We start from the raw sequence: 27,192 nt of genomic DNA, 5'->3' as shown, positions 1-27,192 counted from the left end.
AATAATGAATTGCTATGATTTCGATTTCGGACATGTTTCTCATTCTTAGCTGCCCCATCTCAGTATTAATATCATTGAGTTATTAATTCTCCAACTGCTCTTTCTTGTGTTGACTGTAGGTAGAGCCAGTCTAGTAAAAAGTGAAAACAAGAACTCTGACTTCCTGTGGCCCACTTGATGGTTTCTAAAACCCTGATAATGGAAGGTTACGGCTCCCTTCCTCACCTGATACCCGTTAGCACGTCTGCTATGGAATCCCTGTGCCCATGCAGTACAAAAACCAGACCCTGAGTCCTCTTCATCATGACTTCATCACGGCCTTATCATGACTTATCAGTGCAAGGAAGAAACAGAACTTTTTATTTTAGACTTCTTTACACTGGATAAAAAAGATAAATGGCCATGTCAAATACAATGTTCATTTGGCATCATGAATGATTTGCTAGAGACCTGGTATACTTCCTTAAATGCCCCAGTCCTACCTCCCACCCTAAAAAAAATGGCAATATACTTCAAAGGCAAGCAGGTAAGAGATCTATTAGAGCTATCAAAATAACCCAAGATGATGTATTTTATTTACTTCAGAGAGAAAACGGTGTTTGTGGATTTCTGAACTACTGTGCATGCGTTTGTTTAGCAGACGCATTCATGGCACTCAGTGGAGGTGGCAGAGCACAGGATGTGACCCGTGGGGAAAGTTCTGTTCAGCTTAGAAAGAAAATCTTACCTAAGAGGTTATCTGAGTTTTTCATATTAAATGTTACCAAATGTAGCTGTAGTCATTCAATTATGGGAAATACCATTTAGGTACCTATTTGATTTTTTCCCATTCATGTTACAGCCACAGTTAGTTCCACACCAAAGACTCAATTCCATAGAGAAATGGGGGTGAGGGGGGCAGTGTAGAAAGGAGGAAAAAACCCACTTAATCTCACGAATGCATCCAAATTTAGACCACAGCCTCTCAGAGTTTCTCTTACTCTTTCACATGCAAGCAGCTGGCCCATTAAAGCACAATGTAACAGAGTGAGAGGCTCAAGTCCTTCCGGAATAGTCCTTTAAAGGAGCAATCAGGAAAGTACAGTCTGAATGTGTTTCTGTAAATTACAAGGTTATCTTCAGGCTATGTGGGCAAGCAGTGCTATCTGAACTGAATTTCCCTCATAATTCTGATCCTCTTTGCCACTTAACAAATAACCTGCTACAAGTTCTAATAGAAATGTTATTTTCCAAAGAACAACACTTGATCATAAATACCACTGCGTCTTTTTATTCCCTTCCAAGGCCATTTCTCCCTCACCCTCACTCTAATGCCACCTTTGTAACTGACAACATCTAAGATCCAAAGAAGAGCCCTCAAAAATCATTATTATAGGATCTAACCAAGTAGTAGAAAACCAGTATAAATCTCACAGCATTTCATTTTCTGGATATACTCATTTTACTTCCTTCCTAATCACAGGAGTTTATTTAATTTTATTTGGTTCCTTTTTAACTTTGTTAGTCTTAGATATTATGCTTTTTAAAAAGTAAAATATCAAAACACATGCAAGGGATTTTATCCTCACACAGAATACCATATAGCTCTCATTTGAGATTATACAAAGGGCAAGTCTATTTCTTGACATTAAAACCTAAAGCAAACTTGATGGAAGTTCAAATATAATGAAAATAGAAGAAAGATACAAGGATGGCTTCAGTATCATTATAAAAACCATCCTCCTAGGGCTCAGAAAGGGACACACACATCCACAGATCACAAGATGTGATGGGGATTCACCATCTTCACTTGTACACTGACCTTCTCATTTTTATTAAAAAAATGGTTTTTACCACATACGTTCCCTTGAAACAGCGAGTCTAATAGCCCCCAGAGAAAGAGGCTGTGTAGATTTAGAAGCTACTGTCAGCTCCAAAGTGAACGCACACTTATCTAAAGAGGAATGTGCCATTGGACAGAGATTCCAAATAGCTCTGCATTTAATTTCTACATAACTTTAGGAAGTCACAAATCCTGAGTAAGCCAGGTTACCTAGCAACCAAATGCTCATTTGAATGCTCCTTCCCACCCTATCCCCTTCATCAGCTGTGTTCTCTCCTGAAAATACCAGTGGAAAGAAGGGGTAGGAATGGGGGAACTTCGAAGCTAAACATGATGTAACTTCAAAGCATAATAACAATTATTAGTGCTGGGTCTGATAATAATATGCCAAATAACGACTCAGATAAAAGACCAGGAATAAGTTTCATTTGTTGATATCACAATTTGGGATATGTAAGGTAATTCTTGAAGAACCAAGAATAAAAAAAGGTTTTAAAATTTTGACAAGCTGGAGAAAGAGATACATACAATCTTAATGCCAGAAGGGGAAATGGGCTGCAAAGGTTTTGCACAGGCATGGTCAAGAGAGGTTTTAGGGTTCAGGCTAATCTTGGGGATGGAAAATTAGGAAAGGCTTCAAATCAGAAAACCAACAGAAACCCTGGCAGGTCTCCCACTGCCCAGTCAATCAAATTCTTTAAGGCCACCAAGTGTATAAGAGGACCGACCTATCACACAGAGGGGTAGAGAGCAACTGCTTAATGCTACTGAAGACAGCAAACTTAAAACTGATGTTAAAAATTCACAGACATTGTGAAGAACTGCCGCACTAGAGTCAGGGATTTCCTTCTCTGAAATGTTAAGGCTAGAAATACCAACTTTCTGGGACAGGCCTCCACTGAGCAAAGGATAGATTAGTTCCTGAAGTTCTTAAAAAGATATTCTGGAATATAAGTTGGGAACATGGGATTTGGGGCCAGACAAGCTTTCATGAAAATCTCATCATGTATTTCCTGTGTTGACTTTCTGACAACATGTATTCCCTGTGTGGCTTAACATGGGACTATTATCTAGATAAAATGAGTTAATGTATGTGTTGCATCTGGTGTATAGCATATGCTTCATAAATGTTTGCTATTTATGATGCTGTCCCTTCAAAAACATTCTCTCTCTGAATAAAGTTTAAAACTGGCCATGATTATATTTTGCAAAAATGGTACCCAAAATAATTGCCTGGTACCAAAAAAAAAAAAAACTGCTTAAGTGTCAAAGAACCCATGCCTCTATCTATAGTTGTACCTGGTGATGTGACAGTCACTCGTGTGTGTATAACACACAATAACGTATTTCTTGCTGCCCGACCCAGACACTAAAAGCAAACCAGTCTTCAATTGTTCTTCCAGCCAATTAAAAAGTCATTGTCACTAAACGAGACATGGTAAGAGCCAAGTGTTTCACATCTAACAGAAGTTTTTGTTGAGCATAAATTTAATTATTTGAGTTTTGGTTAGCCTACTCCTGAGTCTGGATTTCTGTTGTTGTTTTGCTATGAAATAATCACATAACACATGTACAATATAATGTATATTAAAAAAAAATGCCTATGTAGCTACCTGCAGAACCTTACAAGCACCTTGGAAGTTCTGTGTGTAGCCCTTCCTAATCACACCCTCCCCTTTGCCCCCAGAAGTAACTACTATCTTCCTGCATTTTATGTTAATAGTTCCCTTGCTTTTCTTTAGTCTTCCCATACATGAATCAATCCTTGAACAATGTATTGCTTTGGTTTAGCACTTTTTGAATTTTACGTAAATGGAATCACACTGTATTATTCTTCTACCTTGCCTCTCCACTCATCGTGTGCTTGTGAGATTCATCCCTATGGATACACACAGTTGTAGGTTACTCCCACGACTATTTATCATAAACGTACCACAATTTCTTTATTCAGTATACTGCTGATTGACATATAGGTTGTTTCCAGTGTTTTGCCGTTATGAATAGGGTTACTATGAGCATTCTTGCACATGTGTAAGTTTCTCTAAGGCACTGCCTCCCAACCTTTTTCACCATCCAATTTATATAGAAAATGATAATATTAGAATGGCAAACTGAAGTTATTAGACAAAACTGCTCCCACTCCAGGCTTGGATCTGCTCTGCTACCTTGCTCTGCTACGCTGAAGGCTACGGGGGTCAGGGGACCATCTCACAAGGCATTCCAAATGTCTTTCAAAAATCATATACCAATTTATACTGTCATCACCATTGTATGTATGTATATTCCCTTTGTTCCACATTCTTGCCCTATGCTTGATGTTGACAGACATTTACCAATCTACTAGGTATGAAATGGTATCTCAACATGGTTTTAATGTTAAAACATATTTATACTGCCTCTATGATTAAAACGGTAGGGTACTGGAACATGAAGTGACAAACCAATAGAAGAGAATAGAAAATGCAGAAATATAGCTAATTACTTACTTATAGCAATTAACTATAGGATAGGGGCACATCCCAAATCAGTGGGGAAAAGATGAACTTTTTAGGGCTTCCCTGGTGGCACAGTGGTTGAGAGTCTGCCTGCCGGTGCAGGAGACAAGGGTTCGAGCCCTGGTCTGGGAGGATCCCACATGCCGCGGAGCAACTGGGCCCGTGAGCCACAACTACTGAGCCTGCGCGTCTGGAGCCTGTGCTCCGCAACAAGAGAGGCCGCGATAGTGAGAAGCCCGCGCATCGCGATGAAGAGTGGCCCCCACTTGCCGCAACTAGAGAAAGCCCTCGCACAGAAACGAAGACCCAACACAGCCATAGATAAATAAATAAATAAATAAATAAATAAAATTTTTTTAAAAAGATGAACTTTTTAGTAAGTAAGTGGTTTGTGATTTCCAAATAGCCATGTTAAAAAAAAAAAAAAAAGAGAAAATTGGATCCATTCCCCAGACCATACAGCAAAATAAATTCCAATGGTCACAGATTTAAATGTTAATTGATAAAACCACACAAGTGCTAAAAGAAAATATGGGTGACTATCCTATAACTGTGCTGTCCAAAATGGAAGTCATTATCCATACATGGCTACCAAGTACCTGAAATGTGGCTAGGAACTGAATTTTAAGTTTTAATTTATTTTAAATAATTTAAATTGAAATTAAAAAACTGACACTCAACTCAGTTATTAGAAAACTTTTACGTACACTTAGAACAACTTGGTTATGTGAATTTACTTTTTCAACTGTAAATTTTATAGTCTAAATACAGATTAAGTATTTACAACGAAAATTTAGTGACCACATTGAGATGTGCTAAGTATAAAATACACATCAGTTCTCAAAAATTTAGCATGAAAAAAATGTAAAATATCTCATTAGTAATTAAAAATGCTGATTACTTGTTGAAATAACAATATTTTTGATATATTGGGTTAAATAAAATATGTTATTAATTTCACCTCTTTCTTTCTACTTTTTTTATTGTGGCTGTTAAAAATTTACATATGTGGTTCCTATTATGCTTTTATTGGATAGTGCTGCTCTACAATCTAGAAGAAAAGTTTTTCCACATTCTGATTCAAATCCAAGAGGCAATAAAGAAAAAGACTGATATAACAGACAAAATCAAGGAAAAAAAATTTACACTAAAAAAACCATAATCAGAGGAAAAAGACAAATGACAAACTGGGGAAAAATTGTCATATGTTAGGGATAATATCCCTAGTATATAATATTCCTAAAACATAAAAAGCTTCATAAAATAAAGGGGAAAAAAAAAGACCTAAAATCCTATAACAATCGGCAAAAAATATGAAGAGACAGTTCACAGAAAAAGAAATGCAAGTGGCCCCAAAACATATGAAAAGGAACTCAAGCGAGCTCATAATAAAAGAAATGCAAATTAAAATTACACTAAAGGATCATTTAAATGGCAATGACCCAAAGGTTTTTACAACATGTCTACTGGTAAGACTTTGGGGTAAGAAGGCACTCTCATTACCTCTCGTGGGAATGCAAAATTGTGTAGCACCCACAGAAGGGACTTCGGCAATATTGAACAAAACTGCAAATCTATTCATCCTTTGACCCAGCAATCCCACTTCTAGGGATCTATCTAAAGATAAACTGGCAAGAATACGTACATAAATATTCACAAGGCTATTCACTGCAGCACTGTCCATTCAGCTGTCCATTGAGCTAAGGAAAAATAATGTTTCCGTTCAGGCTTTATGTCTGATTTGCAAATAAAACCCCACCACCAAAAACAAATCGTTCCCAATACAATGTAAGAGCAAAAGACTGAAAATAACTATATATCCAAATGAACAAAGTTTGGTTTATTTACACAGTGGAGTCTCTGAAGTTGTAAAAGGCACTAAGAAATGTTCATATATGGCTTCAGAGTGATCTCTGAAAAAATACCATTAAGTGCAAAAGGCAAAGTGCGTAACTATAGTATGCAACCTTTTTTCTAAAAGGGAAAAAATAGAGATATGTTTGCTTACATTAAATAGAAACAATATGCACATATATGTATATATACATATGTCATACATACACCATGTATATACAAAAGCATATCCATACACAAACATATGTATATATCCATATCTCAGTAGCTAGCTATACATACTTATATATTTTTCTAACTTTGTCCACTTGAACAGACCTAGGAACAATGACCAGCCCAGAAGCAATGAAAACTACTAACACCCGTATTGTGGTATCTAAATACCATTTACCAATAAAAAGATCTGGGACAGGAAAAGTACTAGATCAGCCTGAAATACCTTGTTGTACCACAAAGGAAAGACGTCCTCAAAGACCACGAGAGTCATGTCAAAATGATTCAGAAGCCAATTTAAAGAGTCTCCTACAGGCCAAAGATAATTTGAACTTCAAAAGAAATAACTTCAAAGGACTATAAACACATGAATTGTGTTAAAATCCATGAGCTCATAATGATACTTTTAAAAAAACCTCATTGGTCTTCTTTGGAAGATGTTAGAAAGTCAACTCATAATTCTGAACATTATTTAAAACAGAGGGAACAAAACTGAGCATTAATTTTCCTATATCCCGAGGTAACCAAATAATTGATGTGGTAGATTTCTTCTTAATAGAAAAACTCCAGCTAACAAATGCAGAAGGGATGATAGAATATCATCATTTTTCAACTGTTTCTGAAATAATACATCTAAGCAATGGCCAAAGTGGTTTTTGAAGGGCCTGGGGAAGCTTTATAATGGAAAGGTCAGGCTGACAACACCTAAATCCACCGATTAGTCTTAACCTCACAAATAAAGAAACAAGAAGGCCTCCTGATGTGATATAAGAGGAAGTACAGAACACTTTCTATGAGGTACTCTTGCCAAACTACCTGATCAAGCTTCCAGTCTAGATCAAACTACAGGAAATATTGGAATCTGAAGAATACAGTGAAGAACACTAAGAAAGAAGATGCAATCGGCAAACTACAGAATGCAGGGAATCCTATAGATTAAATCCCTGTTTCTTTAACAAATAAACTGCTAGGGGAGAAAAAGAAGAGGGAAAAATAGAGAAAGGAAGCCTATAAAGAAAGACGGGGACTTCCCTGGTGGCACGGTGGTTAAGAATCCACCTGCCAATGCAGGGGACACGGGTTCGAGCCCTGGTCCGGGAAGATCCCACCTGCTGCAGAGCAACTAAGCCCGCAAGCCACAACTACCGAGCCCACACGCCGCAACTACAGAAGCCTGCGCACCTAGAGCCCGTGCTCTGCAACAAGAGAGGCCACCACAATGAGAAGTCCGTGCACCACAATGAAGAGTAGACCCTGCTCGCCGCAACTACAGAAAGCCCACACAGCAATGAAGACCCAACGCAGCCAAAAAAATAAAAACATAAAATAAATTAAAATAACATAAAAAAAAAAAGAAAGACGGATGCATCTCTCAAGTGTGAAACAAATTAATCATTAAAAAAATGTTTGGGCCCACCAGGAAAATTTGATTACTGACTGGATACTTGATATTAAGAAATTATTGTTAAAAGTTTTTAGAAATGATAATGATATTGTGGTTATGTTAAAAGGAAAAAAAGCCGCTATCATTTACAAATATAATCTAGTATACACAGACAAGATGACATAGTGTCTGTGATCTGCTTCAAAGAGAAGCAGTAGGTGAGGCGAAAGGAATGTGTGTGTGGTGGGAAGGGCAGGGGGAATGGCGAAAAGAGAACTGCCCAGGAGTTGATAATTAAAAGCCTGACTTTAGAGTCAGAAGGCCTGGATTCCAGTCTCAGCACTACCACTTGCTGGCTACAAGACCTTGGTCAAGGTCCCAGAGACCCTGAGCCTCAGTTCTTCTTTATCCATAAAGTAGAGGTAACAGTCGTAGGTTCTTCATAAGGTTGTCGCAAGCATTAAAGACAATGCATGTAAGGTACTTAGCACGGCACCTGGGTACAGAGTAAGCACTCAATACATGTTAGCTTTTATTGTTACTATTGTCAATTATTACCACTGATATTCAAGATCACGAAGCTAGAGTTAGGAGGTGGTGGAAAAGGGATAAAATTTGCTGAATCCAAAGCCCACACTCTTTCCAATACATTTATGACGCTGCCCCCATCTCCACCCAGGGTCTCTCAGTGGAGACTGAGGACAAGTAACAATTCACTCTGCAACAAGAGTCTCTATTTCTACCACAAACCTTTAATGACACTGCTACTCAGCCTGGCTTCTGCAACTAGCCATCCTTTGTCACAATGTTGTCACTCAATGTGCCCTTACTGTGGATGGCTCCTCATCTGGTGGAATGTAAACACTCAGGTGTTTTAACCCCTTTATAAATCACTATGCACAATCATAAGTTCACAATGATTAAACACTGTGTTATTTCGTCATCCTCCCAAAACATGGCCTCAGCTTTTACTACACCAGGTACTGGCATAAATTATATAAGGCAAGCCTCAGAATCCCGACATATAAAACTAACAAAGTGATAAAACTTCAAACTTTGCATGCAGCATGAATATAATAATAACACTAAGTACCTATATCTTGTTATCTCCCATAAGGTAAATATTTCCACTTCTATTTAATAATAGAATTACAAATTCTGAGAAAAACTCTTCAATGCTGTTTTACTTCTTCTTGTGACAATTCTAAGCACACACCAATTCTTGATCCATCCTCTCTTCCTGACACCACGTGCCTGGTTCTCTTGCCTCGATGAGGAGCTGGCACTTTGCAGTCTCCTTCACTATCCTTTCCATCCACAGCCCATAAAAGTTGGTGTTCCCTGGAACTCACGGTTCAGTGTTTTTCTTCTATAATATTTACTTTCCCTGGGCAATCTCATACAAAACCATGTAGCTTCAACTACCACAGATTCAAAAACTCTCTCTCATTCATTCATTCAACAAATATGTGCTGGGCCCCAATTGTGTGGTAGGTGTCCTGGGGACACTCTCTGTTCCCCTCCAGTCTTTTCCCCACACTCACAAAGGAACCATCTATCATGCAAATTATGTCTCTCCCCTGTTCACAATCTCTCAATGCCTCTTATTTTGGGCAATGAGTCCAAACTAGGTACTGTGAAGCCTTGCATAGTTGATCAGTCTTATCTTGCATCGTGCTACAAGATGCAGAAACTCCAGCCACAATGGCCCACATCCACGTTTCTCCACATCACTGTGTGTCCTCTGCTAGAATGCCCTACTTCATCTTCCATCTGCCCCCAAATCCCTTTATCCACAAATGCCAGTCTGTGAATTAGTCTATAAATCCATAGTAAAATGAGGAAAAACACTCAGCAAACCAATGTTGGTCCCCCAATATTTCTGGAAATGTCAGCAATACCCTAGGGGACCCTTGTGCAGCTTTCGAGTGTCATCCAGAATACCTCCTTCTCTGTGAAGCCTTCTATGACTTCTTTATGTTGGGGAATCGTATAATTCATTGTCCAAACTGGGAGACTTTTGAGGGCAAAGGGAGTGCATTAATAACTATGTTGAACAATGGGCACAGACCAGGACCGTCCCAGAGAGACAGGGTGCCGGGTCAGCCTACCTCTAGACAGAGTTGGCTGCTTTCTCCCCTCAACTTCCAAAGCACCTTGACTCTTTACGACATACCATGTGCTTGCCAATTCCCACACTTGTCTGAGAAGTCCACAAAGTCAGGGCCAGCCCTTCTTATCTGTATCTCCAGCATCTCTCCAGTGCCAGGCACAGAGATGACACAAAGTATCATCAACAAAAGTAAATGTTTGTTTAACATATTATCTAAGAGAGTAAGAGAGATTAGATGCTTTAACCTTGGGCAACAAAGGAATTAAACAATTCCCATTATCTTTTCTCATCCCTGAGAAACTCCACTTCCTCATTTGGTTAAAGAGTTTTAAATGGGAGCAAGGTCTTCACAAAGAAAAATTCTATGCCTCGGACCAATGACCAGCTGTCAATCAACCAACAGCTACTTATTCAGCATGTTATACTCTTAAGGCCCAGTGGGCACGATAGAAGAGCTGATAATTCAGTGGGGCGACAAATAAACATAAATGAAGACCAAAACTAATAATGAAATAAAATAAACAACAAATAAGTGTTGCAGGAGTTCTTGGAAGCCAAGGGAGAAACCACTCTGATGGTCAGAGAAGACGCTCCCTGAAGGAGAAGGGATTTGAACTGAGACTCGAGAAATGGCTTGGACCCCAAGAGAAGTCACCGAGGGAGGAAAGCTCAAGGCCGGGCGGGGGTGGGTGTTCGGACGGCCACCAAGGGTAAGCAGAACGTTTGTTTTGGGAGCTGTACCTAGACTGTCATGGACTCCTGGCATAGAAACCAGAACATCCGAATTTTCAGTAGATAGTAAACAACTCAAAGAGGTTCCTGGATTCTCACCTCCTTCCTCAAAATAGTAATAGTATCTGCCTGAGACACAGAATTAGATATATGTAGCTTATTGCTTTATAACCTTTTAATTGTAAGAACTGTTACAAAATTATCTTAGGAAAATTGCTTTTGGCAGAACTTTCAGATAGAACTGCTGAAGTCACCCCTTGGCATGTATTAATTATCTGTGTCTTTGAAAAGTTCTCTGCAAACCTAGGCCTGAGCCTGCAGCATCTCCTTACTCTACATCTGGCCTTTCAATCCTCTCCTGATAGAAACTGTAGTGTTGATATAGGGGTTCCCCTGCACTGTAAACGACATGTGTAGATCTCCTTGTCAACTGTGGGGTTCAGGGAGAAGCTTTTAGGTGGGCCTGTGAGGATACACACTGCATCTCTTGGACTGTTGAGTGGGTGTCACCTACTCCACCAGCATCTGTGATGATGGGTATGAAAAATGGCCTCACCCTCCAGCAAAAACCACCAACCTCTCATTCTCCTTCTTTACCCTGCTCAGGCAGGGAAAAACATAAGTCACCAAGTAAGGTAGAAAATGTCCTAATATATGGTGTAACAATAACCTGAAACTACTGCAATAACCACTGCACTCAAATAAAACACAGATCCATCAAAGAAAGGGAATTCTTACTTAAAAACCATTGTCCCTGCTCTCCTTTACAGCACCTTCTTCCAAAACCCTGGAGCACTCAGGATATTGCGTAACTAGTGCTAGATCTACTTTTGAAGTATGGTTTTGTAAAAAGACCAATCTAAGTTCGTATGCAATGAGTCAATAGGCTGTGTTTTTCCAGCAGTAGTCCTCTTTCTCCCACTGACCCTACTGGTAGGGCCAACATAGGTTATAAATTTATAAGGGAAAGCAACAATGTTAGGTCTTAACTAAAGAATCCTTGCTTGGTAGAAATGTGTCTAGTGAGCTTATAAAATTTTCATGGAGAGCAGTAAAACCACAACAAATGAGAAAAAATTTGGTTCAAGTTACAGTAATGTTTATTTAACCAACATTCATTTAACCAACATTTATTTAACCAAAAGAGAAAAAAACAAGGTATTGAGGATGAAATTAAACAAACCATTCTACTTCTGTGATTAGTAAGTAGATTTGGGTGTACAGGAAAGCCTTTCAATGGTGCCATTATGAAAATCTCTGAAATGCTTCTCAAGATATGTTGTCTAATCTTTAAAAATAACAGGGGGCTTCCTTGGTGGCGCAGTGGTTGAGAGTCTGCCTGCCGGTGCAGGGGACACGGGTTCGAGCCCTGGTCTGGGAAGATCCCACATGCCGCAGAGCGGCTGGGCCCGTGAGCCACAACTACTGAGCCTGCGCGTCTGGAGCCTGTGCTCCACAACAAGAGAGGCCACGATAGTGAGAGGCCCGCGCACCGCGATGAAGAGTGGCCCCCGCTTGCCACAACTAGAGAAAGCCCTCGCACAGAAACGGAGACCCAACACAGCCATAAATAAATAAATAATTAAAAAAATAATAATAATAACAATAGTCACCTAGATATTCCTTTATCTATTATCCAACATAGGCTGTAATAGCTAAGTGAAGTGAAGAAGTAAAGTGCTTCAGCTATGATTAAAGGGCTTAAGAGCCTTTAAAAGTCAAAAATATTGTGGAATCAAAAGTGAAAACAAAAGCAGAAAGATCCCCAAACTTGGGGTGTTCTAACTCCATTCTTCTAAAGGTACAAAGCATGTATGCGCACTTCAACTCATGAATGCTGTAAACACATCTGCTGAGATGGCGTGAGCCTGTGAAACGGGCAGAGGCAGGCATGTGCTGGAAGATCTGAGGGCTTGATGGAGAGAAGTGGGTGGAAGGAATAAGGGAGGTGTAGGGGGCAAAGTAGGACAAGGCAGAGGGGCCCCGAGGGTAGAAAGGAGAAGTGGCTGGAAGCAGAAAGTCTACACTTGAGTAGAGAGGTGGGAGGACTCAGAGGGCAAGTGGGCCTGGAGATGCGGTTCAAGTACTGGAAAAGGTCATTCGGAAACACACAACCCAAGACTTGCAGGCAAAAAGTAAGGTGGTGGGAGAAGAAGCAGGAGAGCCTATGGATGAAAATCTGTGGGACAGAAAAACATGGAAACACTTCAGAAAGGATAGGTAGATGAAAGGGACAAAGGAGCAAGGTAAAAGGCAGCCCAAGGAGAGCGAACAGATGTAGGGGCAGAGCCACAGAATGAATGCTGGCAGGCTAAGTGTGCTCGCTGCACACTTGACAAGTCTCAACTTTGCTTGTTTTAAGTTATTTTAGAGGGACCAGCAGTGAATACCAACTATGGCTCCCTTGAGAAAATCCAGTAAACCAAGAGGCGGGGCTGCCTGTGAGCTTCCCCAGGACCGCTCCCCGACTCCCTGATGCAGGCATCTTCTGGGAGAGATGCCAGCATGGAAAACCCTCAGTGCTATGGCTGCAGCACAATGCCAGGTAAGACAAGAGTACACGAAAGAACTTTGAAAACCATAAAGCACCCTATAAATATGAAGCCTTGTTATTCACTGAATGCCTTGGACAAAAAAAGAAAGACCACAGTCACAATCAGGAGTGAAGAAATATTTGTCAATTACGGATAGTATATATATTCCAAATCAAGATGACCCTAACTAGAAATTCCTATTGGAGAAGACATTATGCTTGGTATGTTTCCTTTCCTGTCCCATACTTCTCAACATTTAAAAACCCTACCGGAGGCATAATATGGAGCTCTTGATAAACTATCCTACTGATTTATTAAAACGGAAATCCACATCTAATGCATTTCCAAGGAGGTTTTTGACACGTTACAGATCTTAACTAATTAGGTGAACTCCATTCAATTCAATCACTCATTGAGTGATTCCAAGTGCAAGGTAGTGTACAAGCCGCCATGGGGGTTGCAGAGATGAGCAAAACAGTCTGCCTCTAACTACCTAGTTCAGTTAGTTAATCTTCTCAGTTTCCATTCAGATTGGGGCAGCTGCATCTCCTCTCACAAGTATAGAGAGAAAGCAATCTTGACATTATGTGACTACCCTACAACCTAGGAAATGCATTTTCCAGGAACACAATGAATTAAAAAGAAAAAAAAAAAAAAGGGACTTGTTAATACCTGGACTGCGGACACTGCTGTGTGTTCATTTCCATGTTCATCTTAGCCCAGTTTACGTGCAACCACTCTTGTCCTGATTGCATAACCACAGCATGTCAAGTTGTTTCTTGTTGCAATTGTAACTTGTAAAATTAAACTTCAGAACTGAGGGAGTCAAGTAAAATAATTGCCTACTTTAAAAATATGTATGTATATAATTTACATGTCACTTTAGATAAGCTCTTGATTTATGATCTCTTAAAGTCACAACTGTCACCAATTTTAAAATACAGTTTCAGTGTACAATTCTCCCTGCACGCAGGCCCTATCCCTGTCTTCTCAGTTTTCTAAGTATTCTATATTGATCTATTGCAATCTGCCTTTCATGTTTTAATGAGAGCCTAAATAATCACAGCTTTTACTTCTCCCAAGCTCCAAGGCTTCTAAAATTCCAAAGAAGGAACATAAGATGGCCAAAAATGCACTTGCTTGTGTCTCAAAGGGTTCCAAATTCTATCGATAAGTTCACGTGAAGCTGGTGATACTTATCACACTTAAGACCCTCTGTGAATAATCTCCTGCCCTCTCCTTTTCTAATGGGTGGTGCCATGATTCTTTCTCTCCAACCTGGAGCGTCTCATTCCCTGACAGAAAATAGCTAGAAGAAAGGGGCCACAAGGAGCCTGGAGCAAGCCACGCAGGATGTGACAGTCAAATCTTGCCTGGTCAAAAATCCAACACAGTGCTGAGGCACCATCAACCTGGAAATGATATTCACAATGGGACACACCACCTTCCTCCTGGGTAGAGTTTCTGCCTCAGTCACCGCAAACAGTGCCAATTAATGAACAAGCTTTTGATGTATACCCCGTGATTCTTCAAGAAGCTCAAACCACTTCAGACTGTGGCCTATTAATTCCCAGAAAGCCATGCTAGATGATAAAGTGAGATCAGGGGTGAGAGGGTAAAGGGTAAATTGCTAGCCAATAAAACAAAATTATCAGCTCTCTCAACCACTGAAACGGAGTCAGCTGAAAAGGGAAGCTAGAACCTCAGGATCCTTCTAGGATGAACTTTTCCTCCCTACCAACCAAGGCCAGTTTTTCTTGGGAAAAATGCCCGAATGGAGATAAGCTTGACAACAGAAGCACCCCACTCCTTCGCAGGCATCTTCTCATCCAAGTGCTGAGTCCGCTTGTCTTTGTTGCTTTTCTGAGTAGCCCTCCGGAGCTGTTCTCCGAACCCAGTTTGCACAGCAGGAAACACTTAAGGGAGGTTACATTTCAATGCTGCATTTCTCATCTGTGAAGTGCTAGTCCCAGCACTGGTTTAATGCAGAGATAAATACACTCAGCTGTCCTATCACCAGCACTTACTACTTTACAAGCAGCAAAAGAAAACTAGATAATTAAGTCTAAATTAATTTCCATGCCTGATCAATGGCATTTCCAAACAGCCAACACAGAACATGTTCTATTGATCCTACAATGCAGCTCTAGAAGTATGAAAAAGGGGAGGAAACCCCCAGATTGAGCATCTTGAACTTAAAGACCCTTCAGAAACATCACCTTCTCCCCCCAAGAAAGCTAGAGTAGCCCAGGCCCACTCTACCCATAATTTTTTTTCTACCCTGGTACATCCCAATTCTACCAACTGAAAGGTTATTCCATTAGGTAGAAGGTGAGCCCAGCCCATGAAGTAAGGAAGTGTTCATAAGATCTGTCTGTGTAATGAACGTGTGTCACTTCCCCAAACTGCCCAACTGTTTCCTTAAAAAAAAAACAAAACAATTACATGGAATTTATGGTGTCAGTCCCCCTCCCAAAGTCTGAGTCAGAGTATATGTGTCTTTAGTGAAGTTCTGGGTGACTAGGGTGCATCACTTTCAGACTTGCTCCAATAGCTGAACTTAGGGCTGTCTTCCAGCCACGGTACAAAATAAGCAACTACCTATTTTAAAACAATTTTCCTACCCCACATGCGATGGGAGATACCTCATACATCGGTCGTCAACTTCCTACTGGAAAACAAGCACTTCTATCGCAGACTGTGCTTGTCACCTCCCAGGATTAATGCGTGTTTTATGTGTATATATTTTTATCCTTGACCGTGCAACTCTTGGAGCAGAGAAAGCCACCCCATTTTTACCATCGTGCCTGAGACAATTCAGAGCTTTGGAAGAGGGATGAATGGGAGATAAAAGGCTCTAAGCCCAGGGGCTTCTCTCACACAAACAGTAAGTGGAAAAAAAAAAAAAAAAATCCCTCCGAGGAGGGGGTGGGGGCAGGGTGGAAGACCAGCGAAGGACGTCAGGCAGCAGACCAGAGGCAGCTGCGGCGGCCGCACTTCGCGAACTGCCTGCAGAAGGGAGTGAAATCTTTCCCCAGTGCAATGACCAGGCACCCTCTGGCTGCCTCGCATGGGCACGAATAATAAATACATCGAGGTGGGCAAATCGCTGCATCGAGACAAGTCACCCCAAAAAGGTCAAAACTTCAGAAATCCCGGGGATCACGGCACCCACACAAACACATCATCAGTCGGAGCGGGAGAAGAGACTCGGAGATTTAGCAGAGGGTTCTGAATTTTGCTTTTTCTTTCAAGCTCTGGCTTGCAAAGTACGGCGGCTACAGGCAAAGCTCGAGAGGAGCAGGAAAGGCTGAGGGCGGCGGGGAGTGCGGATGGGAAGGGGGGGGGGGTCGAATCCCAGCCACCCAGGCCTCAATGTGACGAAAGTCGTCAGCAGCCCCAACCGCATCCCAACCCCTCCGCCCCGGCCAGCAGACGCCCCCAGCAGCTCCCCCCCACCCCAGCTTCCGTCCCCGCCAGCCCCGCAGCAGCAGCGGCGGCGGCGGCGGCGGCGGCAGCGGCAGGAGCAGCAGCAGCAGCCCCGGCCCGGGCCGCGCGCGCCGGCAGCGCCACGACCGCGGCTCCCATCCCCGCCGCGCGGCAGGCACCCCGCAGGCCTCCCTCCCAGCCCACCCGGGCGCGCCCGGGAGCGGAACCCGGGCGGGCTGCGCCGCCAACTCCCCCCGCCCCAGGTCGGCGTGGGCTCACGCTTACCTTGGGCGCTCGCGGGGGGGCTGAAGGTGGTAAGCCTCCCGCCCCCCGCCCGGATCCTCCTCGCTTGTTTTCTTCCTCCCTTCTCCTCCTCTTCCTCCTCCTCCCCACAGTGAGTCCGGGTCTCCCCCTCCTCCCAGACGCCGGGAGTAAGAGCCGAAACCCCCGAAGCCCGGCCCGCGTGCGTGCGTGCGGGAGGCGGCGGCGCGCGGCCAGCTCTCCAGTAACTGAGCGCGGCGCGCGGCTCCCAACTAAAGTGTGAAAGAAGCGGCGGCCGCGGCACGGAACGTCCCCCCGGGAGTGGGCAGGGAGCAAGCCGGAGCTGGTGGGGAGCGAGCGAGCGAGGGAGGGGACCGGGAAAAAGGGAGGGGGAGGGAGGGAGGGGACCTCCTCGCCCAGTCACTCACTCGAGGGGCGGGGGCAGCCAGACACTCCCCCACCGCCGGCCCCTCCCCGCGCCCGGCTCCCGCGCGCGTCCAGCACCCAGCCTCGCCCCTGGGAACGGCCTGCGGAGGCCGGGAGGGTGCCGCGGACCCCGGAGAAAGGGACCAGGAGAGCGGGGCTGCCAGGGCTGCAGAGAGGGAAGGCGGGTGAGGACGGGCGTGTGTGTGTGTGTGTGTGTGTGTGTGTGTGCGTGCGCGCGCGCGCGCACCCCGCGCCGGCCGGCCAGCGGGAAGGGAGACCCCGACGCGAAAGCTGCGTCCTGGGCCTGACACCCGGGCGGTGGCGTGGAAGCCACGGGGCCGCTCGGAGGTCGGGGCGGCCCAGCTCTGCGGGAAACCCAAGCCAGCCCTTGGGCCCAGCCGTGGGGCTGCGCCTGCTGGAAGCAGAGGGAGGGAAGGCCGGGCATCCTCGCCGCGCCGCGCGGCCACTCCCTTCGCTGGGCCGGCGGGCGCTGCCCAGCGGCCCCGGCCCCTGACCCGCCACCCTGCCCTGGAGCCGCGGCGCCTGCAAGATGAATGAAGCGTTGGTCACTGGGCAGAAGCTGCACTGGGGAGGGGAAGGAGACACCGCCTGAGACTTCGCGCCCTGCGCCCCCTCTTTGCCCCTCCGGCCTCTTGGGACTAAAGGGCGGAGGCCGCGCCTGCAAGGCGCGTTTGGGATGATTGGGGATCCACAAAGATCGCCGCCCACCATTTTACCTGCTCAGTTTTTTGTGGACACTCACAAGAGGTCAACCAGTTTCTCACTCTCTGGGAGAAGGTATTTTTTCTTCTTTTCCTGGACATACTGGGTGTTTCGTGTGCGCCCTGAATTGATCTTGCAACATTGATAGTGGTTGGATGTCTTTTGTGTGGCTTCCCCGCGCTTCGCTGCTCCTGCATTGCCCTAGGCACGTGAGGAATGCCAGGCCTCCAGAGTGAGGACACCCAAGAAAACAAAAGGGGCAAAAGATCCTCCCTGGGTCCCGTGGATTACACACAAACCGAATCATTTCTTACTTTGGACGAAGATGAAGTTGGAAAACAGGAAAGGACACGTCGGAGCTGTGACAGTGATGAGACACTTAATTGAAAAGCAAATTCATAATTTAGTTTAATGAAATGAGTTAATAACCCACCCATAATGTCTAGGAAGTCGGCCTTTTTGAGAAAAAAAAAAAAAAAAAAGAAAATGGTTTTCCAGTGTTTTTACTTTTTTAATTTGAAAGGCTGGTATCACATTGTTTTTGAAACTCTTTTGTATTCCATTTTTTTTAATTATCCATATTCTAGTTTATTTTTCTCTTTGGAACCAGAATTCTTTGTAATCTGGCCTCCTGAAGAGGAGTGGTTTAGAAAGGCTGGTAGGCTAATTAGGATTCCAGTCAGGCCCTGCCAGCCACCATCTCTGTTACCTTAGGTGACTTGTTTTATTTCTTTCAGCCTTCCTTCCCTCATCTGTAAAATGGGATTGGTGATACTAGTTCCCATCTCATAGGCATGTTGTCAGAATAAAAGGAAAATAAAATGAGGTGGCAATGCATATAAAAAACTTTGCATAATGCCTGACACATGGTAAGAACTCAACAAATACGAGCTGTCCTTTCAAGTATATAGTTTAATCCCAGATTTGGTAATTTGGTAGACTTTTTTTTTTTTTTTTCTCTTTGCATTCCTTCTTAAAGTTGGGAGTGAAAATCCATCTGCTGGGTTTATCCAAATGTAGTCAACATTTCTCTGGGGTTTTTAGGCCACTCCTAAAAACCTCTTCTATGGTAAGATGAAAGAAGTATATAACTAAGACGTGTGTGTGTGTGTGTGTGTGTGTGTTTATTTACATATAATTCTATATAAAAGGATGCTTGAGCATAACCAGGTTTTTCTCTTTCCCTACTTCTCTCCTTCCCTCACTACCACCTGAATAGACCAAGCTCTATAAATGTTGACCTGTGTTGTAATCTATCTCTTCAGGGCTCAGTGACTGACACCATAGATTTCTTGAGAGCAATACAATGTAGGTCTCCTCTGAATTGATATCCTCAGAAGTAACAGAAGGCCACAGAGCAAGCACTCCATACATGTGTAAGTTTACAAAATCCATACTATGAACTTTTAAAGCAAGTTTTTAATTATTCAAAATAATACATGTTCATTGTGGAAATATTTCAGAAACTCAGCCAGGTATGAAGGAAATAAAAATCACCATAATCCTACCCTCCAGAGAGAAGTACTCAGTAAGTGCTTCAAGTATATCCATTTTCCCTTCATTTATTTCATTATTATTCAATCAGCAAACATTTGTTAAGAACCTAGTTTAGGGACCAGACATCTTCCCAGGGCTGAGAACAGGTGGTATGTTGTGTTAATTCTCACTAGAAACTACTCCTTAGAAGCAACATTTTATGTGGTAGTAAGGTTCTCAGGATAGTCACAAAAGTCCATGAAAGGAATCCCATAATTAACCTATAGTGCTGACCAGAAACAATCCAGGTTTTGTAGAGTTTGAATCACTTACAATTTGGGGAGCCACTTTCCAGATAAGGAAGCTAAAAGTGCAAAAGCCCCCTGGGAAAGGCTCATGTGAATAAGGTGTTGTGGAACTTAAGCCCTTTTTGCCTCTCAGTAAACCCTGTTTGGTGCTGGTATTTCTGTAGAAATTAACTGCTCTGATAAACATTTTTTTTAATGTGAACATTCATTCCTCATTTACCTGGGATTCCTGGGGCACCTTTCCTTCCTCCCCCAAATGTGGAGGACATGGGAGTGGAGATTCCCATCACCACCACAACCGCGACCCACACACATTTTCTTTCTTTTTTTGTTTTTTGTTTTGTTTTTTTGGCCTTGCCAGGGGACATGCACGGTCTTAGTTCCGAGACCAGGGATTGAACCCTGCAGTGGAAGCTTGGAGTCTTAACCACTGGACCGCCAGGGAAGTCTCCTGCACACACATTTTATTGCACATAGCCACAGCAGGGGCAGTGGGACCATGGGGATTTGGGTAAGGACTGCAGAAGAGAGGGTAGGAAGGGTACAGTGGGAGGGGAGGGGCAGACAGGATGGGCCTCTGAGGTGCTGGAGAGGCTTAGGTATGTACCCTAAACCAGTGGTCCTCAACCTTTTTGATACCAGGGACTGGTTTTGTGGAAGACAATTTTTCTGGGGTGGGGGGGTTTCGGGCAGCAAGGCAAGGGATGGGGAGCAACGGGGAGCGGCAGATGAATCCTAGGTCACTCTCCAGACGCTCACCTCCTGCTGTGCGGCCCAGTTCCTAACAGGCCAAGGATTGGTACCAGTCCACAGACCGGGGGTTGGGGACCCTTGCCCTAAACCACACAGCAAGAGTTGCCTGCACGTCTGTTTGGTCAGTACAGTCTAAATCTACTATACATTTATATTAGACGGTGCTAATTACTTCACCCCTCTGTGCTTATGTATCTTCAAACACTAAATACAATTAAAAAAAAAAAAAATCTCTTTTGCCCAGAAAAGTTAAGTTTTAACCTTCAAAGGCATTTCTTTCATAACTGATTTTCTTTTATTTCTAAAGCTTTAACTTATAAATATTTGGTTCTATAGAACCATTTATAACACATAAGTTTGAAATTTTTGTTTCTTATGTTTCTTTTAAGTACAGCGTTATGGATTGAATGTTTGCATCCCCAAATTCATGTTGGAGCCTTAATCCCCGATGCTGATGGTATTAGGAGGAGGTAGGCCTTTGGGAGATGAGGTCATGGTGGGGAGCGGGGGGCCTCATGGTGAGATTAGTGCTCTTATAAGAAGAACCCAGAGAGCTCTCCTCCGCCTCTCCCCACGCAGAACACAAGCAAACCGGGAAAAGGGCCCTTACCAAGAACTTGACCATGCTGGCACTTTGATCTCAGACTTCCAGCCTCCAGAACTGTGAGAAGTAAATATATCTTGTTTAAGTTACCCAGGCTGTGGTATTTTGTTATAGCAGCCCAAACTGACTAAGACATATAGGGTCCCTTTACCATTGACTGTAAAAAAGAAACCAATGAAAGTACAGGTTGATTGAATAAAAGATAGTAAAATCTATACACTGCTGCCTCCTATAATTTCTCATATGAATTTAAATGAATTCAATTTATGTGATTTATTTTTAAAAAGCTTCCAATCTGGTTAATTTTTCTGAATAATCAAGTCAAAAGTAGCTTTGGCAGGATTATTCAGAAACAAGTGATCCTAAAATAAGTACTACTCTGAAATGTGCTTTCTTTGTACTTGCTTCATGCAATAACAGCTAACACCGATTGTCTGCTGTGTGGTAAGCATGGTATTATGTAAGTCATAATGTACATGAGCTAACTCACTTCATCTTCCCGGCAAAGCAATCAGAGAGATATGAATATTATCATCATTCCCATGCAGATGTGGAAATGGAAGCACAGAGGGGTGAAGTAATTAGCACAAGGCCAAGATTGGTTTTCACCAGTCAAATGCCAGAGCCCACATTCTTAACTGTTGGAAATATGTTTTCTCTTCAACCTCTCCCACTCTTATACCTCCGTCTAACTCCTACAGTGGCTGAACAACCCCAGCCTCTGAGTTTCTGAACCTTTGGAAAATCCATAGTTGCCCTCACTTGCTGAAATTTTACAGCCTTTATACTATTGGGGTCCTTCCGTATCTTTATGGTGGCATCAAGATCAGTAGCTATTGATTTGAGACTAGATTGTGTGTTGTGTGTGTGTGTGTGTGTGTGTGTGTGTTTAAATGTTTACAATCTTCTTTGGGGGTACCACAATGCACATTACCCAGGTAATGGACCCAATAAGCAGTTGTGGATTGAGTGTTGTTTTTGTATTTTTTTATAATGGTTAATTCTAGTGACACCACACAGCTCCTTCTGAATGGTTGGGGCTACCTCAGAGCAGGGAGTTGAGAGTCAGTGCTAACAACTTGCTAATGGTTCTAACTGGTCTCTCAACTATGTGTGAAGTACTCTGAGTAACCTGCTTTTGTAGATAGGAAAATTATGATTCTTACATCTGTTTTTTTTTTTTTCTTCCTCTGGTTTCTCCTTAGGGTATGTATTTTCTTTATTTCATTTTCAAAATTGGAGTAGATAGAAGATGAAAACATGGAACATAGTCACTTGGAGCAAGAAGTGTTAGGAATCCATAACCAAGGAGTGAGATTCAGCCACAGGTCAAAGAGAAGAATGGAGCAGAGGGAGGGGAATTCCAGGTACCTGGAAGGGGTCTGCCAAGCCCCCTGCGCCCCACCCCCCCGCCCCCAGGCTGTCTGCTTCCTCTCCTTCTTGTTTCATGGCCTTCTCCAGATAGTTCGCTTTCCAGCTTGGAGCCCCTTTTCCCAGGTCACACAACAGCGCCACCACTGTGGGTGTAACAGATGAATCTCCAGACGGTGAAGTCATTGGTTCTTACTGGTATCCGCTAGAGTCCTATCTTGCTTCCAGCTTATATGTGCTAATAGTATTGTTATTTCATGTGTTGGTCTTGTCTCTCCAATCAACTGTAAGCTCTGTGAGAACTGAAGACCTTGATGTTCCTATAGCACTCGAGCCAGACAGTGGGAACTCTATACAGCCTTAGGAGTAAGGGTTGCTATTAACTTATTAAGTCACTATGTGGGCTCCTCTCAGTGACAATGGAAAGCAAATATTGACATCCAGAAACTTCAGCAACTGTGATATAACCAAAGGAATGTGGCTAAAGTAGAAAAGGAAATTGTGTGCGTGTGTGTGCATAAGTGTGGGTGTGTGTGTGAAAAAGAGAGAGAAAAACAGAAACAAACAAACAAAAATTTTTCATCTCTATCCCAACATTACCTCTTTGAAAACCCCCTCTCCTTCCCCTACTCCCTTTCAGAAAGTGAAACAATGTTGAGGAGGTAAACGTAAAAAGTTGCATCTTCCTTCACCATAATTAAGCAAGAACCCCTAAAATAGCTAATAAGTCATTACACTGCAGTTCAAAAGCTGTACTGGTTCTGATGTTATGAACTGATTTCAGATTCAATTACTGAGAATTAAAGTTTTTATTTTATTTTATTTTTCTGTTACAAAGTGTTAGTTTCTTTTTTATTTTCAGTTGAGATATAATTGGAGAATTAAAGTTTTTACAGGTTAATGGAAAATATTGCTGTCATTGAGATATAAACAACCTACTCTTTTCAGATCATATTCTTAAAGGAAAGGAAGGAACTGGAAAATTCCAAAACAAGTGTTTCAAGTGGTTTTTGGGTGTTAGTGTATATCAAGCAGTTTCTAATCTCCCCTACATGTTTTAACTGATTTAAGCCCCCTGCAGTGCTATAAAGGAATTGTTATTATGAATATCTCCATTTTCTAGAGGCGAGATCTGAGGAACAGCAAGGTTAAGTAATACGGCCAACACCAAGCTTAGTCTGACTAATAAATGACAGAGCTGGGGTTTGCTCTTAGACCTGGTGCTTAGACTACACCAACCACATTGACGGTGGCCGCTGGGCACAGAAAAGAACAATTTTATCTTCTGGAATCTGCTGGATGATAGGTAGCCTCAGTACACTTTCCGTCTTCTCCAGAGTGGTCTTTATCACTTGTGAGGGGCCAGAACAAGAAAAAAGGATTAGCCCTGTCAGACCATGACACCTGCTGGCTAATCAGAAGCTTCCTGTGGGTTCTTCTAGCCAGAAGACTATTGACAGAGGTAGGAGATTACAGCGCAAAGGTGGCTAGAAGGCTTGAGACATGATGACATTTCTATGCTTCAGCACTCAGTTTAATTAAATCAGTCCTTGTTCCAGAATAACTCTGTCGATGAACAGCTGTGCCTTATTCAGAATGCTCAGTGTCGATGTAAGGTAAGCATTAGCATGAACGTTTAAAATGCTTTCACCGGTTTGAAATGGTGGCTTTATTCTTTTCCTCCTTTCCTCCTTGCTTAGTTCTGCAACCCCAGTCCGGGCCTCAGTCCCTCTCTGCTGGACTCTTAGTCAGTCACCTTGGCTTCAGACTCTCTGGTTGAACACTGTCCTTGTTGCTGTCAGAGCCCCTTCTCTAAAGCACAGATCCATTTAGCTTACATGCCTCCAGCTCTTTGATGGTCCAGAATGAATTCTAAACTTCTCCATCACGACACAAAACCTGCCATAATTTGGCCTCTGCTTACCTTTCCAGGCTGATTCTCAGTTCCAATCACTAACTGGATGGATGATGGCCCAGCTACCCAGCTGATTTGCTGTTTCCCATCCATATGCTGCTGTTTTCCACCCCTGTGCCTTTGCACACGTCCCTCTGTGTAGGCTACTCAAACCCCTACACATATCAAGAGCTTGCCTCTCAGCTGATCCCAGTATTCTCTGCCACTCACTAGCTCTGTCATGTGGGGAAGACATCTTGCCCACTGAGCCTCAGGTTCTTCATCTGCAGCAGAGTGACCATACTATGTATATAGAGAATTAGAAATAAAGGCCTGGTGTTTGGCACACTTAGCCATTTGTAAATGGCTACTGTATTATCACTTGTTCCCTGTGGTATGGCTTAGAAGTCATTCGTTCTGAGAAGCTATCCAAAGTCCCCCTTGTCAGAATTGAGCTCTTCCTCCCCCACTTCCTATTGAAGTTTTAGGGTTATTTTAAAGGCCTTTGAGATTTGGTTTATTTGTTATAGTACTTAACCAATTCTGACTAATACATGTCAAATACGTGTCTTGCAAATTGTACAATTCAGTCGTTTTCAGTATATTGACATGACTGGGCAACCATCACCACTCTGTAATTCTGGAACATTTTCACCACCTCAAAGAATAGGAGGGTTCCAATTTCTCCACATCTTCACAGACACTTGTTATTGCCTGTCTTTTTTGTTCTAGCTGTCCTAGTGGGTGTGAAGTTGTACCTCATTGTAGGCTTGATTTGCATTTCCCTAATGACTAACATGTTGAACACCTTTTCATGTGCTCCTCTCTTGAAGCTTGCTTATAATTTTATGATGGCAATTGCTATAGCCAGCACCTGGTTACCCTTTACATTTCCTATAACCTTTTGCTGAAAGCTTTGTAAATGGTGGGGCTCAAATTGTGTTTAATGAATGAGTTATTTATTCCTAAAATCACCCACTAGGTATCCTAATATGAACTGACTATGGAGAGAAGAGAGAGAACAAAGAAAGTATGGAGAAAAGAATAGAGCAAAAAACCCCGAAGAATACGTGCCTATTACTCTGAGAGAATCCAAATTACATGTTAAATAATACTTTACAGCTATTAAAGATATCCTGATATTTCTACCAGGTGATTTGCTTTCATTGCATTTTCCCCTTGATTAGTTGGGCAGATTCGATAAGGAGGTATTATGTAAAAATTAAAACTTTTCGGTTTTAAATGAGAGAAAAAAAGAATTAAACTGGAAAATGTAATTTTCAACTCATGATAATAATTGAGCACAAAGGCTTAACTCCTTCCTGCTCCTTCAAAGGAATTTTTAAAAAATAGGAGGAAATCTGTAACTATCTGAGAAACTCAATTAAGATGCTACCACAATCCAGAAAAATCTAAAAAATATTTGTTACATACTTTCTTTAGATGAAGTGAGACCCATCTGAAAGAAAATAAAGGTAACCCTCAATCTGCTAAATGCAAAAGCAAGACCCAAGGAACGAGAAGAAGGAGTTTGTGATGGAATCTCACTGTCACCCATGCAGAGAGGCTGGAGCTAGACTTGCCAGGGAGTAGTGAATCATCCCTACAAACCTCCTGGAAGTGCACCAAACAGCCAAGTGCAGAGTCAGATCCCACTGCAGTAGTGCTCAGGCCCAGGTGGTAAGGGAGATACTGCAGAGAGAGCCCAGCCCAGGCAATGGTGGGCTACCCCACAACGGGCAAACTCCACCACTCAGTAGAAGGCTCCCACTCCCCAGGGCTGCCTGCCTTCCTTAGAGATCCATGCTTGAATTTCATGTCCACCTTGTCAGGCCACTGCTGTGATTGATGTAAACTGGTCCCTTCTTCCTGTGCTGAAGAAAGTGGTGGTGTTTTAGTTAGGCTTTGTTCATTGTAAGGAATAGAAGCTTAATCATACTAGCTTGAGTTGGAGGGACCACGAAGAATTACTGTAAGACTTTAGAAAGCATCATAGGAAACAGAGTCCTTCTGGAAATTCAAGAACAGGAACCCTATAATGATTAGGCCTCGTGGACACCATCGTAAGGAGCCACAGCAGGAACCCACAACTGATGGGGTTCCATACTGCTCCTACATGTCTGCCCCACTGTAAAGAATTGTCATGCCTCCTAGGAGTTCTCTTCACAAGGAAAAAATTTTTTTTCTTTTCTTTTTTTTTTTTTTTGGTATCTATGTGAGATGATGGATGTTAACTAAATTTATTGAGGAAATCATTTCACAGTATATGTAAGTCAAGTCATTACACTCTGCACCTTAAACTTATACAATGTTATATATATCAGTAAAACTGGGGAAAAAAACAATTGTAATGCCAGTGAATGAGAATGATATTATTATTGGTGATATATCAAATAGACTCTAATTCATATGTACACCAGTCACAAATTTAAATATTTTATGAGTAGTAGCAATTTACTTTGCAAAACACCACATAGTAGTTCACAGTGGCTGAGATCCACTGTGGTCAGCAAAAGAGAAAGGCTGGCATATTTCCCAAAGTAGAGAAATGTATAGGCCACATTCTTTGATGGCAGTGCAGTAAAACTGGAAATGAATCAAAAGGAGATTTTTAAAACCCACAAAAAATTTAAAAATACTATCCTTGTGTGTAATAAAAATGAAAATTCAAATAAATGGGAAGGGCTAGATTATGCTATAAATAGTGTTGGAACAAACTGGTAACAATTTGTAAAATGACAAAATTAGATTCCTACCTTGAGAAATATATAAAAATAAATCCCAGATGGCTGACATTTTT

At 42.4% G+C, this 27,192-nt stretch overlaps 1 protein-coding gene and 1 long non-coding RNA gene across 8 annotated transcripts in view; one reads left to right on the top strand and one right to left on the bottom strand.

Annotated features, from left to right (window-relative positions):
• The window catches only part of C1H1orf21 (chromosome 1 C1orf21 homolog), a 237,574-nt gene extending 220,382 nt beyond the window's left edge, over positions 1 to 17,192 (bottom strand). For 2 of the 3 annotated variants that reach the window (XM_059937754.1, XM_059937743.1), the window contains exon 1: positions 16,862 to 17,192. The gene's annotated coding sequence lies outside the window, so the exon portion shown is untranslated. Of the gene's footprint in view, positions 1 to 5,962; positions 6,018 to 16,861 lie in introns of all 3 variants that reach the window. The other variant, XM_059937751.1, reaches the window with a different exon arrangement.
• A 24-nt stretch (positions 17,193 to 17,216) lies between these two features.
• Positions 17,217 to 23,259, top strand: LOC132374231 (uncharacterized). Of its 5 annotated transcripts, none has more exons than XR_009505605.1 (6): positions 17,217 to 17,448; positions 19,252 to 19,362; positions 20,132 to 20,281; positions 20,913 to 20,993; positions 21,103 to 21,193; positions 22,333 to 23,259. It is a non-coding gene; the product is annotated as an uncharacterized LOC132374231 (long non-coding RNA). The 5 variants fall into 5 exon arrangements; XR_009505604.1 differs by lacking the exon at positions 20,132 to 20,281 and adding an exon at positions 19,450 to 19,514 and having other exon boundaries at positions 17,219 to 17,448; XR_009505607.1 differs by lacking the exon at positions 20,132 to 20,281 and adding an exon at positions 19,450 to 19,514 and having other exon boundaries at positions 17,227 to 18,061.
• Positions 23,260 to 27,192: the final 3,933 nt, after the last annotated feature.

Source organism: Balaenoptera ricei, chromosome 1 (assembly GCF_028023285.1).
Source record: "Balaenoptera ricei isolate mBalRic1 chromosome 1, mBalRic1.hap2, whole genome shotgun sequence".
Taxonomy (NCBI): Eukaryota; Metazoa; Chordata; class Mammalia; order Artiodactyla; family Balaenopteridae; genus Balaenoptera; species Balaenoptera ricei.
Note: the sequence above shows the minus strand (reverse complement) of the source record. Positions and strands in the feature narration are given on the sequence as shown.